This window comes from Perna viridis, chromosome 11 (genome assembly GCF_037379345.1).
Source record: "Perna viridis isolate PV_CMFRI_1.1 ecotype Kerala chromosome 11, ASM3737934v1, whole genome shotgun sequence".
NCBI lineage: Eukaryota > Metazoa > Mollusca > Bivalvia > Mytilida > Mytilidae > Perna > Perna viridis.
The window spans coordinates 11,616,319-11,634,735 of NC_142455.1; the positions used below are offsets into that span (position 1 = coordinate 11,616,319).

At 32.5% G+C, this 18,417-nt stretch overlaps 1 protein-coding gene across 2 annotated transcripts in view; it reads left to right on the top strand.

Moving 5' to 3' along the window:
* The first annotated feature begins 817 nt into the window (after positions 1–817).
* The window catches only part of LOC148602986 (neuronal acetylcholine receptor subunit alpha-10-like), a 91,498-nt gene continuing 73,898 nt past the window's right edge, over positions 818–18,417 (top strand). Inside the window, exon 1 of one of the 2 annotated variants that reach the window (XM_088552734.1) lies at positions 818–1,422. The gene's annotated coding sequence lies outside the window, so the exon portion shown is untranslated. Of the gene's footprint in view, positions 1,423–15,962; positions 16,332–18,417 lie in introns of those variants that run through there. The other variant, XM_088552732.1, reaches the window with a different exon arrangement.

An 18,417-nucleotide genomic window follows, 5' to 3' on the forward strand; every position in this document is an offset into this window, starting at 1 on the left:
GGTGCACCACTATGGTTTGCGGTCAGGTTTTCCGTATTATAGCCTGACAACCCCAGCGTGCAACACTCCAGGGGTACCCCATTCCACCACCTAGGGCACACATCCCAGTTGCTCTGTGGGCAGAGCGCCTAGCCCCCGGCTAGGTTTCTGAGCACTATTTAGTCGCTTTTTACAACAAGCTAAGAGCTGCTGCAGGCCTATTCTTTTGACACCCGGACCTGCACAGGGACAAAGACCAGACATGGAAAACAGACATACAAAGAATATAAAGTAACTAAAATCATACATACAAAATAACAAAAGCAAATGAGCAACTCGGACTCCACTAAAAACTGGGAGCATGGACCAGGTGCACCGATAGGGTAAGTTTAAGTTAAAGTTTTATTAAGTTTGGGATTATTTGAATTGCAGGGTGCGGACCAATTGCCTTTAATGACGTCATAATACCAAAGCATATTGTACAAAATAAGTTTTGTACGTGTAAACTGCCTCAAACCAGGTTATTTCGTAAAAACCTATTAAAATAAGAAGCATTCCTTAAAAACCAGTCCAAGGATAAAGACTAGACTATACACACAGACGATAAAACGTAAAATATCAAAAATAACACGTACATATTAAAAAAAGGGTAAATGAGCAACTAAACCTAGGCGCACGGATGAGGAAATAGTTAAAGTAGGAATCCTCTGCGTTTCTGGAAACAACACCGAGTTGCTCCAGGGTAGACGCAAGAGGAAAGGAAAACTATGACACGGTGAATAATTTTGTCCTCATAATACAGATAGATACACCATTATTATCCAACAGTTCATATTGACGACCAAATAACTGTTGAAGTGATGACTTTAACCAAGTAGCAGATGCGGAATAAAAGAAACCAACAAACAATTTTCAAGAATTATCATATTTATACCCCAGAGATAAGAACGTTTATTCATATGACACAAAAGACAAGATGACACGGTCTAGCATCCAAGTCATTAAGTACTCAATGAGGTCTTGAATATCCACATATATAATTAAATCTGTATTTTGTATTCCGTCGAAGAAAACTAATGCGGTTTGTAGAATATTCCGTTGATCAGTGTATTTAATCTTGTTCTTATTTAGCCTTCGTTGAGTGATTGATCAAAAAGGACTACGGAGAAATTTTCTAAGAACTGATTTTTTTGCTCGTAATAATTTAATCAATTTTAAGAGCGTAGAAGCATTTTGTGAACAACACAGAATCGTTTTGGGATAATTGAGGGAAATCAAATATAATTGTCGTCTACTGAGCGAACAATCTGATTTTGATGGAAATTATCAAATTAGTTGTGATGTTCGTTTTGTTGCTTAAAAACGACATACAAAATATTTAATTCGTGGTTTTTTTTTATGGAATGTTATCAGCTTACAAAAATTGTTGAAGCTCTTTTTGTGGTAAGTACTTACTGATTCTTGTACTTGTATTATCGAGTTTAAATAATTGTTAGAAAAAAGTCCACGAAACTGATCTGATATCGTAAATTTAAATTGTGAAAAAAATGATAATGAAAAAACTCACAATTTAATTTTTTGTATTATTCGCGATTGTAAAACAATAATAATCATGATATTCACGTTCTTCCTTAGTCAGTGTGACCGATGAAGCATTTGTATACACTAAAATGAACCTACTTGTAGAAGAACTATACTTCTAGGCGTACGGAGCCGTCGAAACTTGCTAACGAAGATAATAAACCCGTTAAAATTAAAAGAACTGAAAATCAAATACTTAGTTTTATTATTCAACATATTTTACCCATTCGAAGCATTCAACCTAGGACATGAAGTTTGTTAAAAAAAAACTATTGAATATCTCTCAGTTTTTATTTCTAACTTAAATAAGAACGTTGTTTATTTTTTTGTCTTGGTATTGCAACGGGCTTTGTTACCGAACATTATTTTCTCTTTCAAGTATTTGAACATTCGTAACTTTACAAGTTCCACGCAGCAACAGGCGTTCGTTTCTACTCGAACTAACCGCTGCAGACAGGCCTTTCGAACATCTCCGGGGTAATTCAAATCATACGTCGTTCGACAATCGGATAACGTCGCATAAAGTGATTTAATTTTCCCGACTTTGCAAATTCTTTCATATTCTGACAGGGCTGACTGCCACGTCTAGTGTCAATATCTAAGGTCAGACGCTGTTCGCAGTTCTGTAATTTTATTGCATTTTATTTTGTCGTTTCACAACGAAAGATCATACCGATTATTTATTCGCTCACAGTTAAATATTTGAACTTTTCTCAGTCACCTCAAGGATCACGAAAGTATAAAAAACGACACTCTGAAAACATGCTTTGGCATAATTTTACCGTAAAAAACCAAGGAGAAGAGTTTATCAAAGATTAATTGGAAAAATATAACGTGTTTCAAAACTCTTTAGACCAAAGCCATGGTAAAAACGTGATAAACACATGATCAACATTTTGTGCAACACATGGGCTGCGCCTATTCAAACAAATATGAAGAAACTAGTCCAATGAGAATCGAAATAAATACAGTGAGACCTGTTTAAACCGAACTTCTACCTGACATTACTTAAAAATGTGTTGTTATTACCAAGATTAAAGTTACAAATACAATAAGACAAAGGGATTTAAAAAACAATGTCTGGTATAGACAGCCTTTTGGATTTTAAACAGTTTGATTAAGGAGGTAGACCTAGGATAAGGGAAACAACTCTTGCAAATTATTAGAACGTATTTATGAACTATTTTACATTAATCTCATGTAAGCATAAAAGTAACTTGGACTGATTTCAGTCTGTATCAAATGAAAGCTTGATAGGCTTTGGTGAAAATAAATATGATACAAACATATCACCGATTTCATGAGTTGTGTCCCTTACCCTGGGTCTACCCCTTTCAGACATAGTAATAATAGTAAAGCACGGGAACGTTTTATGAAGCACATAATGAATTTTCCAAGAAGACATCCCAAAAGTGGCAATAGAAGATTAAACTGAAACGGCTATGCTGTTGACATATTTATGTACAAATATGGTTTAATGCAATAAAAATATATAACTTGGATTGTCTTTTAGATTTGAAACCGAGAAGTTGAAATATGTTTCTGATTATGTTTTTTGTTTGTTTTTTTTTTTTGTGCATGTGTTTTTTTTTGTGTGTTTTGTTTTGTTTGTATTTATGTTTCTATATTACGTGGTGGATATTGGCATATAGTAATGTTTTGTTATTTTTAATTATTGAGTAAACCTTTTGAAGTTTTTACATTAATATGTGCATTTCTAAACGTTGAAGTAGGCATTGCATCAAATTTACTAAAAACGAAGAGAAAGAATCTTATTCAAGAGCTGCGATTAGATGAAAAATTCTTCTGCGACCCTTTGTAAAGGCAAATTGATGATGTACATATCTGCGAAGACTCACTATTATTATTGAATCTACTTCACGATAAAACAGCTGTAGACATATTCTTTTAACGACTCAGTGCTAAGTTTATTTACTCAGCCAATATTTTTGTCACATTGATGGCAATTTGTAATAGTGGTATTCTTTATAGATCTTTACTTTAATGGCGAACGGCGCGTGGAATTAAGTGATCAGTTCATATTTGTTTTCAGTATTCAACAACTGAGTCGAAATATTTCACCATCGAATATTTTTATTTTATATATTTTCGAAAAAATATATATTTTTTAATATTATTCAATTTGCCAATATTAATGCAAGTTTAACGGATGAACAATATTTTAAATAAATTTAAGATAATTAAAAGTAAGAGGCAACAGAAATCGTTAAAGAAACTACTAACTTCGGCAAGATTTGATACCAGCATATCGGAAACTAAATTTCAAAAATGCAAACAACCAAGGTGTGGTATTTGTGCCTACATTTTAGACGGTAAATCTTTTACATTTAAATCAGGAGATGTATTTAATATACAGAGCAGTTTTATGTGTACCTCAGAAAATCTTTTGTACAATGTAACTTGCAGTAGTTGCGGAGAAAACTATATTGGACAAACGGGAACATCACTCCGGAAAAGATTTACAGTCCTTCGACAACAAATCAAAATTCCAGAATATCGCAAAATACAATTCGGTGCACATTTAGAGAACTGTGGAAATAAGAACTATACAGGAACAAGAACGTATTAATAAAGAAACATTTTTATTCAAAAATATAAACCGACATTTTACCACTTGAAAATAAATAAGTAAAAATATATAAAGGTAAAATAAATGCTAGAAAGATGAATAATAATAGATTTGTCACCACGACGTTATTTATAGCTGTAATATTTATAATGAACGTTACTTTCACTTTCGTTTTAATTATAACGCGACGTCACCAAGTAACTCTTAATAACGTCTTCAACCATGATTATCTGCAGAAACAGTGAAATCGGTAGGAGAGGAAAGATATATATATATATATATGTCTCAGAATGTGACGACTCTATTTGTTACACTGCTCAATCGGATCAAATTGATACAGGGAATATATATAAACGTATAGAAGGGTCTGAAAAATTCCCAACGATGTTAGAACAGTCAAATTTGCGAAGCAAATTTTTGGTCGTTCCCTCCGCGGGACTCGAACTCGTACCGCTGTGACATCTATGGCAACACCGCCTGCACAAAATCCAGCGGCCTAGACCACTCGGCCAGCTAGGCTAAAAATATAGCTTTCGCTGGCCGGGTCATTCCTCCTCGTAGGATTAATCTAGGGCTATAACTTAGTGCACAATGTATGGTAGTACGGGACAGTTTATCCATGTGTTATTATATAGGATAGAGGATAAAATTAATGATGCATGTCACCTGGATGAACTGTCCCGTACTACCAGGCGGTGTTGCCATAGATGTCACAGCGGTACGAGTTCGAGTCCCGCGGAGGAAACGATCAAAAATGTGCTTCGCAAATTTGACAGTTCTAACATCGTTTAGGAATTTTTCAGAACCTTCTATAAGTTTATGTTATCTTCTCTGTATCAATTTAATACGAATAGTCATCACATTCTGAGACGTTGTGTGTAACTTTTTTATAGAGGAGCAAAATCCTTGTCACATAAGACAAATGGTCATTAAAAGGCATAGGATGCACTACATAGATATTTAAAACTCATTCTGTTGAAGAAAGATTATTGCTGAATATAGTTTGTTTGACTTCAATACTTTTCTTAATATTAAAATATAATAATACAGCTACATTGGATGAATAATGTGTGAATCATATGTAAATCATAAAATACTCAACAAATGTAAATCATTAATACACACGCGAAAACTTTATTTGATATCTAACGTTATCTATCTGATCAAATCATGATCAAATCATGATCAAATCATGTAAAAATCATTTGTTACACAACATATGATTCTGTTTCTGGACAGAAATAGTTTTCTCCCTATTTTGATGTGGTTTACAATATTTTAGGTACATTTTTGTCGATAGCATCCACAGAAGTGACAAACGAGAAATGCGAATGGAATTTTAAGTGAAGACATAGGAATTCAGCTCATGAAGAAGCAGAACCAATTAATTTCCACAAAAAAACCTGAATTTTCAGGTTGTTCAATTACTCAATGTAATCTTTTATATTTGAATTCAAATCTTGTACATTGATCACTGTCATAGAAAACATGGTGATCTTAAATGATTGTAAATTAGTGTCAAATATGTTTGTTTTTTTTTTCATATATCTGAGTTTGAAATAATTTAAACATGTTACTGTTGCCGTGGTGTTATTTTCGCAATTTTCAAAGTTAACCACTTTTCATGGGTGTAAATTTATGCAATCAGTTGTCTAAACATCGTCCATAACTCAAACAAGAAACTGTTTGCATGGAAATAATTTCGCGGATGTTTCGTGACAGAAAATAAAGCTAATTGCCTTGAATAAAATCCATCTTTATAGGTTGATATAATAGTGCTGATTCAAATATGAAAGCCTTATTGACTCTCAAGTGCTATTTCCTATAAGAATCAGGTATATCATATTGAAAAAACAAACAAATCTTTCAAAGAAATCTGGTTTAAAATGGTATCAGAAATGCAGACATGGCATTTATTTCTTCTTTAAGTGTCAGATATATATCATATAAAGTGTAAAGCATTACTATCAACAACAGAAGATACATATAGCTTTCCCCTCTATTTAAAAAAAACTTTGAACTAGCTTTTCTGCATGTTCTGACACTTCTAAACGAACGAACTGTTAATTCTTCTTCAGTAGACTATAAACTATGTGCCAACATTGTCAAAGAGTAATCAAGGGAACCAAGATTATAGCGATAATCAAAAGAATGTAATCCAGGGACAAAGACCAGACATAGAAAAGAGACATACACAACAAAGAACATAAAGTAAATAAAATCATACATACAAAGTAACAAAAGCAAATGAGCTACTCGGACTCAACTAAAAACTGGGAGCGTGGGCCAGGTGCACCGGTAGGGTAAGCGTCCTCTGCTTTTCTAGAAACACCCACCGAGTTGCTAATAAAAAGTTAAGTCCTCAATCTCGAGGTTCTGCAATAGCCTTTTATAAATGAAAATTTTTGATGCAATGGGTGAAGTATAGGAATATGAAATAATTGGTATGGATTTGTTTATGAAATATGGGAGAATTGTGTTGGTAACATTTTTGTGATGGAGGATGTTAGTCAAATTAATTGCATTTACACCTTTGTTGATAAACGGTAGTGGATGAAATGAACGTTTTTCTTCATCTTGACTTTTCACACAAACTGGTTTAAAGAGACTGTGGAAACCAATATCCAAAATGATGGCAACAAGTCTGTGTAATGATGAGGTGGGGTCAGAAACAGGAGTGTCAAGACTTATTTTGTAAATGGAGTGAGAGATATAGAATAAAGTCTGGTTCTAATATTATGAAGTCAAATTAGTCACTACGGTGTATCCATCAGCACCATGGAAACTGATTTCTCCAAAGTGTCATAGTTTTCTTTTCCTCTTTCGTCTACCCCGGATTTGACTTTTTATGAGCAAATCGGAGGGTGCTTCTAGAAAAAACAGAGAAGGCTTACCCTACCGGTGCACCTGGTCAATGTCACCAGTTTGTAGTGGAGTACGAGTTGCTCATTTATTTTGTTACTTTGTATGTATTATTTTAGTTACTTCATGTTATTTGTTGTGTTTGTCTGTTTTCCATGTCTGGTCTTTGTCCCTGGATTACATTCGTTTGATTTCCGCAAGAATCTTGATTCCCGTGATTACCCTTTGACGGGTGTTTAATGGGTTAAATAATATCAAATCTTATTAAGCTTTAAAATTTCCTACCTATGATGTTGAATTAATGTACCTGAAATTTTCAATAAAAAAAATCACTTTTTACAGAAATTCGGGTTTTGATGTATTACATAGTATTTTTTTTATATTCTGTTTAAACGGTATTTGAAACTATATTATTATTGTGAGAAAAGAACAATGCATTTGATCTCGAATTTTGTATTTTGTTATTTTTTTTTAATTCTCTATCATTTTCAATCCAATTGTATACTTTTAAAAGGAGACTTTTTGAATAAATGTTAGTAGTTTCCTAACGTGCAGCCCCGTGCAGGTCCGGGTGTTAAAAGAATAGGCCTGCAGCAGCGCTAAGCTTGTCGTAAAAGACGACTTATTAGTGCTCAGAACTCTAGCCGGGGGCTAGGGCGCTCTGCCCACAGAGCAACTGGGATGTGTGCCCTAGGTGGTGGAATGGGGTACCCCTGGCGTGTTACATGCTTGGGTTGTCAGGCTATAATACGCAAAACCTGACCGCAAATCATAGTGGTGCATCGTGTTGGGAAAGATGCCACGTTCCTCGCACGTTAAAGAACCCTACTGTGGTATTCTCCTGGAGTAGGAACCATAGGGCTCCGCCACAGGAGGCTAAATTGCCCGACCCTAACCACCTCTCCCTATTTCCAGTGGCAATCTAAATTTGTCGACCCCATTGTCCTTGTGTCCCATCCCTTTTTCATTTCATCACCATTTCATGTTCATTTTATCATCAATTTCATGTTCATCGTCTAAATATAGCTGAAATATTGCTGCTCGGACGTTAAACCCCAACAAACAAACAAACAAACAATCCTAACGTGCTGATGTCAAATTTTCTTTTGAAATATCATACAGATATATTTTTATAATAAAAGTATTATTAGCTTGCTATAAACTACATTTATTATTTAGATAACAATGGTTTATCAATTATCCCTTTGTAAAAACAAAATGATAATTCATAATGTGAAATAAATTTGGTAATTTTCCTTTTGGACTCTCTCCCGTTTCAAAAAGTCACAAAACGAATACCAATCGCCAATTACTAAATATATGATTATGTTGCAAACAGTAAAATGTAATTCCTCATGCCAAGAACGCTTGAAAATTTAAATTGTGCGCGGAACAAGTTCCGCATTTTCGTTTAATCTGAGCGTAATCATAATGTAATTATTTATTCTTTCCAATTAATTGTCCTATTAATCTTTCGCGTGATATTTGAGAGATGTTTTTTTTTTTTTATAATTTGTTCTGTGTAATAGTAATATATATATGTTAAATAATTCAGATGGTTTTACCTGCACTTTATGTCATTTCTACATACCATGGCAGAAACCTCTCCTCCGTCCAAACTTTTGACCTAGAATGGTAAACCTTATAAATGGCAATCGTTATTGATCGATATGATAAAAAGCTCATATCAATTCAACAACTACGTTCAGTGAAAATGACATTGACTTAAATCCCGTGAGCTTTAGAAAGAGTCATTTTTCTACAGGAAATACGCATTGACATATGGTTCTTACATAATTGAGGATTTAAATGCGAAACTAAATTGCCTAAACATCGATCGATTATGAGTGAACAATTTTCCTTCGAAAGATTAGGATTTCAATGATTATTAAAAAATAAGATGAAAACAATAAATAATATACACTGTCCAAATAAAATATATGGACAAACATTGACAAATTGAATGAGTTTGCCATCATGGTAAAAAAATGTTTGCACAGTGCCGATTAACACGTGCACAATGTATTGGTTTGCTCTAGTTTCGTGGCGGGATACTTTTCCTGACTTCCAGTTTTCCTCATAACGCTTAAAAGGTTTCATTTTTAACGGCTTCATTATTTTGAATATTTAAATAAGAACGAAGAGTATGTGCCCCAACCCCACAACTTATGTTCTTTTCTTAAATGTATATTTTTATGCTATGACTGTAATCATATTTTACTTTTTATTTGCAAAATGAAAATATTTTAATTTATATTGAATCACCTCCGTAATGACGTTCATGTTTCTGACCTGCATGTATACCAAAACATTTAAGTACTAATGCGGAGTTAATGAATCTTATGTAATACATTAAGCACAACATATATTGTCTAAATATTGTATTTGTATTGTTTTAAGTTTAGTAGTGAAGCCGTTTGTTGATGTTAGTCTACGTTTGTCTTTTGCTTCCTCCTATTAAATGGGATAATGCATTGGATAACAAGGTGTTGCTGCAGGCAGCAAAAAAAGCAGGATTAAAAAAAAATAGACAGCTTTGCAGTTAAATGTCGTCCTTGAAAAACTAACATATATAGTGCCTGATTTAGAATCAAGAAAGTGGTAATTAAGGTGATTGGATTACAAAAACCCATTCTGTCCCTAGCTTTGTCCTCCAGAGGAGCTCTCATGAAATTGACCGATTTGCGATTGTCGTTAAATCTTACCCCAAGAGAGAACAACTTGCGGCAGTTTAGCCTTCTGCATGACATGCGTGATGTATTGCTAAGCCATAGGCGAAATAAATTCCGGATATTGATGACATCCCTTGCTCTCTGCGGGAGATATTAATTACATTTTAACAAAATACATTTATTCCTCAATAAGATTTAACATAAAGTGCATTTTTCTCAACTTAACGTTGTCAGATCTGATTACCTCTAACATTACACTGAAAATAAGAGCTGTTTGATATATAATTGAAAACCCTGTTGGAAACATGTTCGAATGAATGTTAATTTATTTACATTGTGTATTTACACAATGGGATTAGTAGCAAAGAAGCATTATCGGTAAACATTGCATTTTCAACATCCTCTTTCAAAACAAAGTCAAATCGAATAGAAATATTTTGGAGCTTTTCAAAGTTACTTTTACATTAATGTAAAAGAAGCGGTTACTCAGAAAAAATGAACAAAACCATTCACAAAACTAATTCACTCCTAATTCCTGACATTAAAATAACTGAATACGTTTAAACACGGTAAAAGCGCCAGTTGTAATTTTTTAATTTTTATTTTGTTTTATCTTTATTTTTTCATTTATTTATTATTTTATTGCTGAAGATAAACTTTATCTATACACATCCACATCTCGTTGTGAAAAAAGTTCTTAGTTATTAACCTAACAGATTTTAAATGGAAATAAATATGTGAATTTGTTCTGATATTTGCATCAAGAGATTTGAAATATTAATATATGTGTATTTAGCCAATTGTTGCACCATATTATGTAAAAGTTTTATTATATTTGAAAAGAACACTACATCCGGAAATGGACCTTTGTGAGGTGAGACGACGCGTGTAAAACGAGGTGAAACGCACTCGTCTTAACCAATGAAACGTCTTAAAAGTGGCAGCGTCATAAGCATATTTCAACAAAGGCAAGATAATTTTGTCGTCACTATATACAATATTTCATGAAATTTCATGAAACTAAATAATATATGTTTTCACGGTTAAAACATGTGCTTATACTCGATGATCAAAGATCGGGTTATCTATCACTTGTTTGGAAAATTCTTGGTCTTTTCACTCGTGAAAAAAACTTAATTTTCTTAAACTCGTGAAAGACAGCAGGATCTTTTTTCAGTCATGTAAACCTATTAGACTATTGGTTGGCTAAAAGACAATAACAAAAAAAAAACATAATAAAACTGGTCTGAACCAAACCATTTTAAGACTTTGTCTGGTTTAGGCAGATTTGGTTCTCCAAAATTCAATATTTATTTTAATTGATATAAAGTTGTCTGTTTGTACACATTTAGTATTATTTTAGGTTTGGTTTTTGAAAGTACAATTATGTTTATTTATCGACAGCCAACATCATGGAGTGACAATTTTGTTTTCAATAAATGTTTGATCATTACCTAATTCCATTGAAATCTTTTCAGACATGTAGTTCATTTAAGGAAAACTGAAAGAAACAATCATTTTAATGTCCTTTTATTTCATTACGTGAATCTTGTTTTTGCAATTTTGTAAAAACCTAAAGCATGTACACAATTGGAATGCATTAGTATTTTATTCTGGTTTTTTTTCTATCAGATATTGAAGAATGTATGCATTATTCAAAGTTTAAAAGCAGCACCAAAGGTGGGTGTATTATTTTGATTACGTACAAATATTGGTTAGTGCCAGGCAATGTATAATTGCCAATTCCAGTATGCTTATACAAGTATTTCAAGCGGTAACCTATCAACAGCAGCAGTATAGCCAAATATGCAGGAAGATGTGAATCCAAAAATGAATTGGACTTAAGAAGATAGACCTAGGGTAAGGGACATAACTCATGAAATCAGTGATATGTTTGCATCATACTCAATTTCACCAAAGCCTCTCAAGCTTTCATTTGAAGCAGAATAAAATGAATCCAAGTTAATTAGATGCTTACATAAGATTGTTGTAAAATGGTGAATACAAACTTTTCAATGATTTTTAAGAGTTGTGTTCCTTACCCTAGGTCTACCTCCTTAAATAAAGAAAAACATCGAAATGGGTAGCCTAATCCTATACAGAAAAGTCCTACTAAGTGCAATACACTGAGTGAATCTTCCGGGGTAAAGTTTTTAAGTTCTTAATTCTGAAATTTTATAACAATGCCTGATATAAATCGGGTCGGACAAATCTGGCTACTGAGCTGGTGAATATCCTCAGGTAACTTTGGTCCATCCATTGTCGCGTCGACTCATTGGTTGCTAAATACAAAAATATTACTAATGTTTAATGTTGCAAATTCCGGTATATGCGTGAATGCGTGAAAAGGAATACCGTTTTGGTTCTATTTTTTTTTTTTTTGCAAACAGTCCATGTAAATGACATTGTGGACGAATAATGGTACGTACTACATTAGACGGTTAGTATTGATTGTGGGGGCTATGTGAACAAAACCGTTCTGTAAAAGAAAGCAATGATTGAAAATATTTTTTTTCAAGGATTCTACGTGTGCTGTCGTATCAAGCAGGACTTTTTTTTATGTACCTTGGATGTTTTTAAGGTGACTTTGACTAAAAACGCAGAAAGCGTGCTTAGTAATGCGCTATCAAATTTGTAATTGGTAATTGAACGTTTCAGCTAGCTAATTTAGTGGTAAAATCTACTGTTTCAAAGTGCAAATTGGTTACAAAGCGCTTGTCATCTGTCATTATTTGACTATCTTTGAGAAGGAAATTTAACAAGAAGCAGTTCCTAGACAATGTGCACTAATAACCCAAATAAAAAGTGTTCTTTTTTCAACGAAATAACATAATGTTTGGAGTTTCACTTTGGTGCTTATTTAAGTTATTTGTAAGGCTAAAAAATTAAGACTTTTTTTAACTAATATAACGTGGCATTGAAATGACAAAAACTCTTACGATAGCAAAGACAACTTTTTATTTTAATAAATTATATATTGCATCTGAAAATATGGACAACTTTTTCATTGTTTTCAAAAAGGTCTGCATATGAGAGAATAACTTTCGAAAATATTAAAAGGCGAAAAAGGAATGCATAATCTTCAGCTACGGTCTTTGGATAAAAATAATAAATTCTAACCATCAAAGCTCTACCATTACGATTATTGATTATATACAAATCCTAGTTTGATAATTACGCAAAATGAAGTTAAACTTTGATTAAATTATGAATTAAGTTGCGTATTGTTGCAAGTTGCATATTTGGCAAGATAGATCATCATATTCTCGACAATATTCTTCCGTAAGATGATGCAATAAATGAAAAAAAGAAGACAGATTTATTTAAAATATATGATTGATTGCGATATATTTATAATGTGAATGTAGATACCAAATAAGTTTGTAAGTCATATGCACATAAATAGTATAACATTGTTGACGTAGATTCACAGTAATACCATCATCCGCACTTAAATTTTAATTTTATTCGTGATGGTAGTTCACTGACCTCGTGAGTTCAACATAATTGTTTGGTCGCAAAAAAAAAACATTTTACGTAAAGTGAATGGTTAAATAATGTATCCATAAACGTAGTGGTCAAAGGAGTTTCATAATTGAGTTATGGATGCACATAAATGCCTTTCTGCACAGGCATTCGTAGCATCGGACAAAATAACAATTTTTAATGCATATTTACTCAATAAATATGATTCAATATCTTTCAATTTACAGACGCGTTGTATTCAAAGAAATTGATGTGCATTGCATTATATTTACTTCAGATTTTATCCAGAAACAAAGGCATCAATCAAAATTGTGAAATGTCTGGATATTGAGATGAAATGCAAAATGCTGTCTTTATAAAAGCATCATTAGTTTTGTGATGAATGAATTTGGAAGCTAATCCGGTTTACCACAAGTTGCAATACGGACATCGATTTCTGTTTAAGAGCAACGCTGCTATTAAAGAGAACTAATCATCACTCGGTGTATTTTATTTCTGTCTTTATTCTTAATATGAATATTCAACATAATTCTGCAGTTTTAGACAAATTATTTTAACTAGTTTTAATTTATCAGCATCTCAACTCGGCAGATGTCTCTGTAAAGTATGGGACTGTACCAATGTGCCTTTTGCATACATGAAATTTTGATGCAGTCCATTTTACTTATTTTACTTTCCCATTTGTCTATGAAGTTTTATGATCGCCATCATGAACTCGTGGATCGTTATGGTGTATCCATCAGCGCCATGAAAAATAATTTATTCAACGGGTCATAGTTTTCCTTTCCTCGTTTGTCTACTCCGGACTTTAGTTTTTATGAGCAACTCGGCGGGTGTTTCTAGAAAAGCAGAGGACGCTTACCCTACCGGTGCACCTGGTTCATGCTCCCAGTTCTTAGTGGAGTCCAAGTTGCTCATTTGCTTTTATTACTTTGTATGTATGATTTTATTTACTTTATGTTCTTTGTTGCGTATGTCTGTTTTCTATGTCTGGTCTTTGTCCCTGGATTACATTCTTTTGATTACCGCTATAACCTTGGTTCTCTTGATTACTCTGTCTAACTTGTAAGCTTTATTTGATTATAGTGTTTGTATTGTTTTTTTTTTGGACTAGTCGACCCAAGTTTATGTTTCTCTTTTTAATCCCACCCCCCCCCTTTTCATAGTTTTACATTACAAATCTCTGAACGGAATCATTAATGTGGGCAAGAAAACTTCTCAGTAGTTTTTTTTTACCGTCCTTATCATTCCATAATTAGTTATTTGGAATGTTTACTAAATCGGATTTAACAAACACCATTATGATTGGTTGTCAATATTTACATTTATCATTCTATTTCGAAAATTGGATCAAAAAGAAAAATCTCGGAGACAATTAATCATAATAAACATGTGATTTACTTTTAAAAGAAAATACATTCTGATGTGTTAATATATTTTATGTTAAGAATATCAAAACAAAAGGATAAAAATTGAAAAATTAAATCATGAAGTAATTGATATTCAATACCCAAAACCGAAGCGACAAAAATTTTCCAAAATTAATCAAAATCCAAGGGCATGGCCTGAACGTAATAACAAGAAATGGAGACGATCTTCTGACACAATGCCACGATGGGAATTAAATACAATTACAAATAAAAAATAAAGTTGAGGAAAACACAAAAACTAGAGCACTAAAAAACTCCCACAAAATATCAGGTGCTCCTGGTGGATAAGTATGTTATACTCCGCCAGCGGCACCTGTCACAATACAAGTGGGTAAATTCTACTAAATTTTCAGTTTCCGATTCAAAAGTTAACCCAAATTTAGTTCTACCATTTCTGCATTAGGTAAACTTAAGTCACAAAATGGTATAAAAGTGGAAATAGGGATTGGCATGACGAACTAATATTTTAAATGAGAAGAATTGTCTATCTTTATGTATGTTTCGATTGAAAAAAAAGAAAGGTCAAAGTATAATTATAATGCAACGTTCTTGGACACTACTCTTATCAAACGTTGTTTGACAATCGGTGACGTTACGTAAAATCATTTTGTCCACTTTCTTATATTTTCTGAAAGACTGCCTGCAGCGTTTAGAAAATATTTCGGGCGTCAGACGCTGTTTCGGATTTTAGGATACGTCAGACGATGTTTCGGAACTTGATAATATGGAATTTTCCATTTCATATTATATTACAACCCTTCGACCGAAATTAATCATGGAGCAAACATTAGGGTTAATGTTGACGTCTTTGGGTTATCAAAGAATGCAAAAATAAGATTTTGTCAATCGTATGCCTATCTCATTAATCATAATGTAGAGAAGTATGTTTTATTCGTGGTAATTCATTTCGTCGGAATTGTATTTGTGTGTGAATATCTGAAATCACTCAAATATACGTAAGGCATTCCAGTTTATTTCAGAAAAAATATTTCTTCTTTGCGTATTAAAATTCATCTTAGATAATTTAAAAATACCAATAGTTCATCCAAAAAATATTTATTATCTGCATTTAGCGTAAATATTCCATCATTGAGTCAATATTAGCTTCAGATACAATTACTTATGTTAGTTTTTCTGTGACAATATTCTACAACCTACTTCAAACACTATTTAATTAGCAATTAATCCTCTGTGAGTCATATTTAATTTATCTATCGAAATATTATGTTTTAGTATTTGAATTATCCCTTTTTCTATTTGTTTTATATAACTACCGTTTTTATTCCGCAACATCTGTTGTTAAAATTATCTAATATCTCTCTCACAAGTTTCATGTGTTCGCGCCAATAATCAAATAAACTCTTTTGTGTTGAGTTAATGATAAATAAATTTGTGGGTTAAACAAGAAATGGTAATTCGTTATTTTCAATAACATGGTTTCCTCTGATAGTCGGTGATAGTAATAGTATTTCGAAAAATGGACTATATGTGTTGGTTAACTCACCGATTTCCAAAGAGTGTGTTAAACAAAGCCTGTAATTGATGCAATTACCAAACATTTTTCAATTTAGTCGAAAAATTAGATGTTAATACGTGAAAGCAATCGCATATTACTTTATCAATAACTTAAAGATGGCCTATTGAAATGACTGTGTGCTTTCTTTAAGTTCTATTTAGTTCGCTGTAATTGACAAAACCAACAAAAACAATTAATTGATCCGTTTTTCCAAGGTAAGTTGTCAGATTTTGTATTTTAAGTACTATATTATGTAAGAATCATGTAAATTCTTAAATATATGATACACAAAAAAAGGACAGAAATTTAGATTCTTGTTATTAAGTTCTTTTATGGGTCTATCTGCTGAAATGTTGATTACGATCTATATATGGGGATAACCCACATCAAGGATTAAATTCTTTCGATTGTATTTCAGTTTTAATTTGCATAGTAGAATTCTGAATTCTAAACTACAGTCTATTTAATCCATATCTCCAGGGATTAAATGAAAAGCAACATGTGAATTTCTCTTTACCTTAATATTTAAAAGAAAATATCGAAAATGAAAATATATAGACTTTTGCATGATTCTTAGAAGGAATATGATTGTCATTGTATTTGAATCAACATATTTTACAGCAATTAATTACAAGAATGGAAATCTAGTAACAGAACGAACTAAAGTCTCTTTTTTCCGTTTTTTTAGAAGAACAAGTGATGTGGGTTACACCCAATCTCAGTATAATGTAGTATTGAGATATGCAATTTTTATTAGTGAAAGCAAAAATATAATTCGTTCAGCACAAAAGTGCAAATAAATTGAAATCTTGTTTTACGCCTTAATGTTTTTGAATACATACCAGCCAACACCTTTGTATTTCCGAATTCTTTAGTTTGTCCTATGTTTTATCCATTTCTAAACTTATTGACCGATGTGAGAAAATATTACTGTTCTCTAAAAAGATTCGAGTTCTCATGCGCTGATTGGCCATAAAAGAAATTTCATAATCAACTCGTTGTATGTTCTATATATCCAAATCCTTTATATTTCCCAATATTTTACGATTTAACAACCCAAAATTTGTTCGTACCGAACAATCCGACACCCTAATATGTTTTCATACTAAACATTTCGACGCCTTTATTTTTCCGTAAACTTAACAATCCGACAACCTGATATACCATAATACTTAACAATCAAACACCTTAGTGTTTCTAGAAAATCAGAGGACGCTTACCTTACTGGTACATCCGGTCCATGCTCCCAGTTTTTAGTGGAGTCTAAGTTGCTCATTTACTTTTGTTGCTATGTATGTATTGTTTTGGTTAATTTATGTTCTTTGTTGTGTTTGTGTGTTTTCCATGTCTGGTCTTTGTCCATGAATTACATTCTTTTGATTTCTGCTAGAATCTTTGTTCCTCTGATTATTCTTCCAGAAATTTGATAATCTGTTTATTTCATTTTCAATCAAGTTATTAAAAAAAAAACAAAGCTATACTAATCAAATGTACCACCTAGCTCATTTTCACTCTTAATATCCCTTAATTTCATTGTGTATCATCAAAATTATTTCCAACACATTTATTTATCATACTTAAATTCATTGAATCAAATGTATTGTTTTTTCCCTAAGGGTTCAATATATCAAAACCTCAGATCCTATAGGGACAAAATTAATGTATTAACAAAAATATGTACGTAATTTATTGATAAACAGTACCTTTGTCATTCGAGCATTATTTCTCATACTTACGCGTATCAATTGAACCTAACTACAGGCAATCTAACATGTAGGCATTTAGATTAAAGCCATGTTACCTTAATATAGTACATGTGAAGCGGATGCATTTGTAGAGATGTGTAATTTGGTTAAAAAACTGGTGCGGCTGAAACATATTTAGCCTGTGATGTGTCTTTATAAACAACTGGAATTCTCGTTGTTCACGTGACCAAAACATGTGCGCGTTTCCATCTCGTCACAAATACCTTCGCTTCATTTAAGAAAGCGCTTTTCCCAATTTTTAACTTGCTATTCAACAGTTAAACGATTGACATCTTAAATTTTTTTCTTGAAAATTGGCCATCTCAACAATTTTAGCAGATTGATTTTGAATTGTCTTTTTTTTTAAATGGATAAGATATGAGCAATTTGATGGATGCTGCCGGGCTACTGTAGGAACGATACCCTTACCCCGAACCTTGTTATGTTCGTTTTTGATAAATATTTCACATTTTTCGACATTGTTTCCCCTGAGTGATGCCCTTGATTTTTTGTAAATTTTCATCAGGTTTGATTAATATGCACTTCTATTATCAAA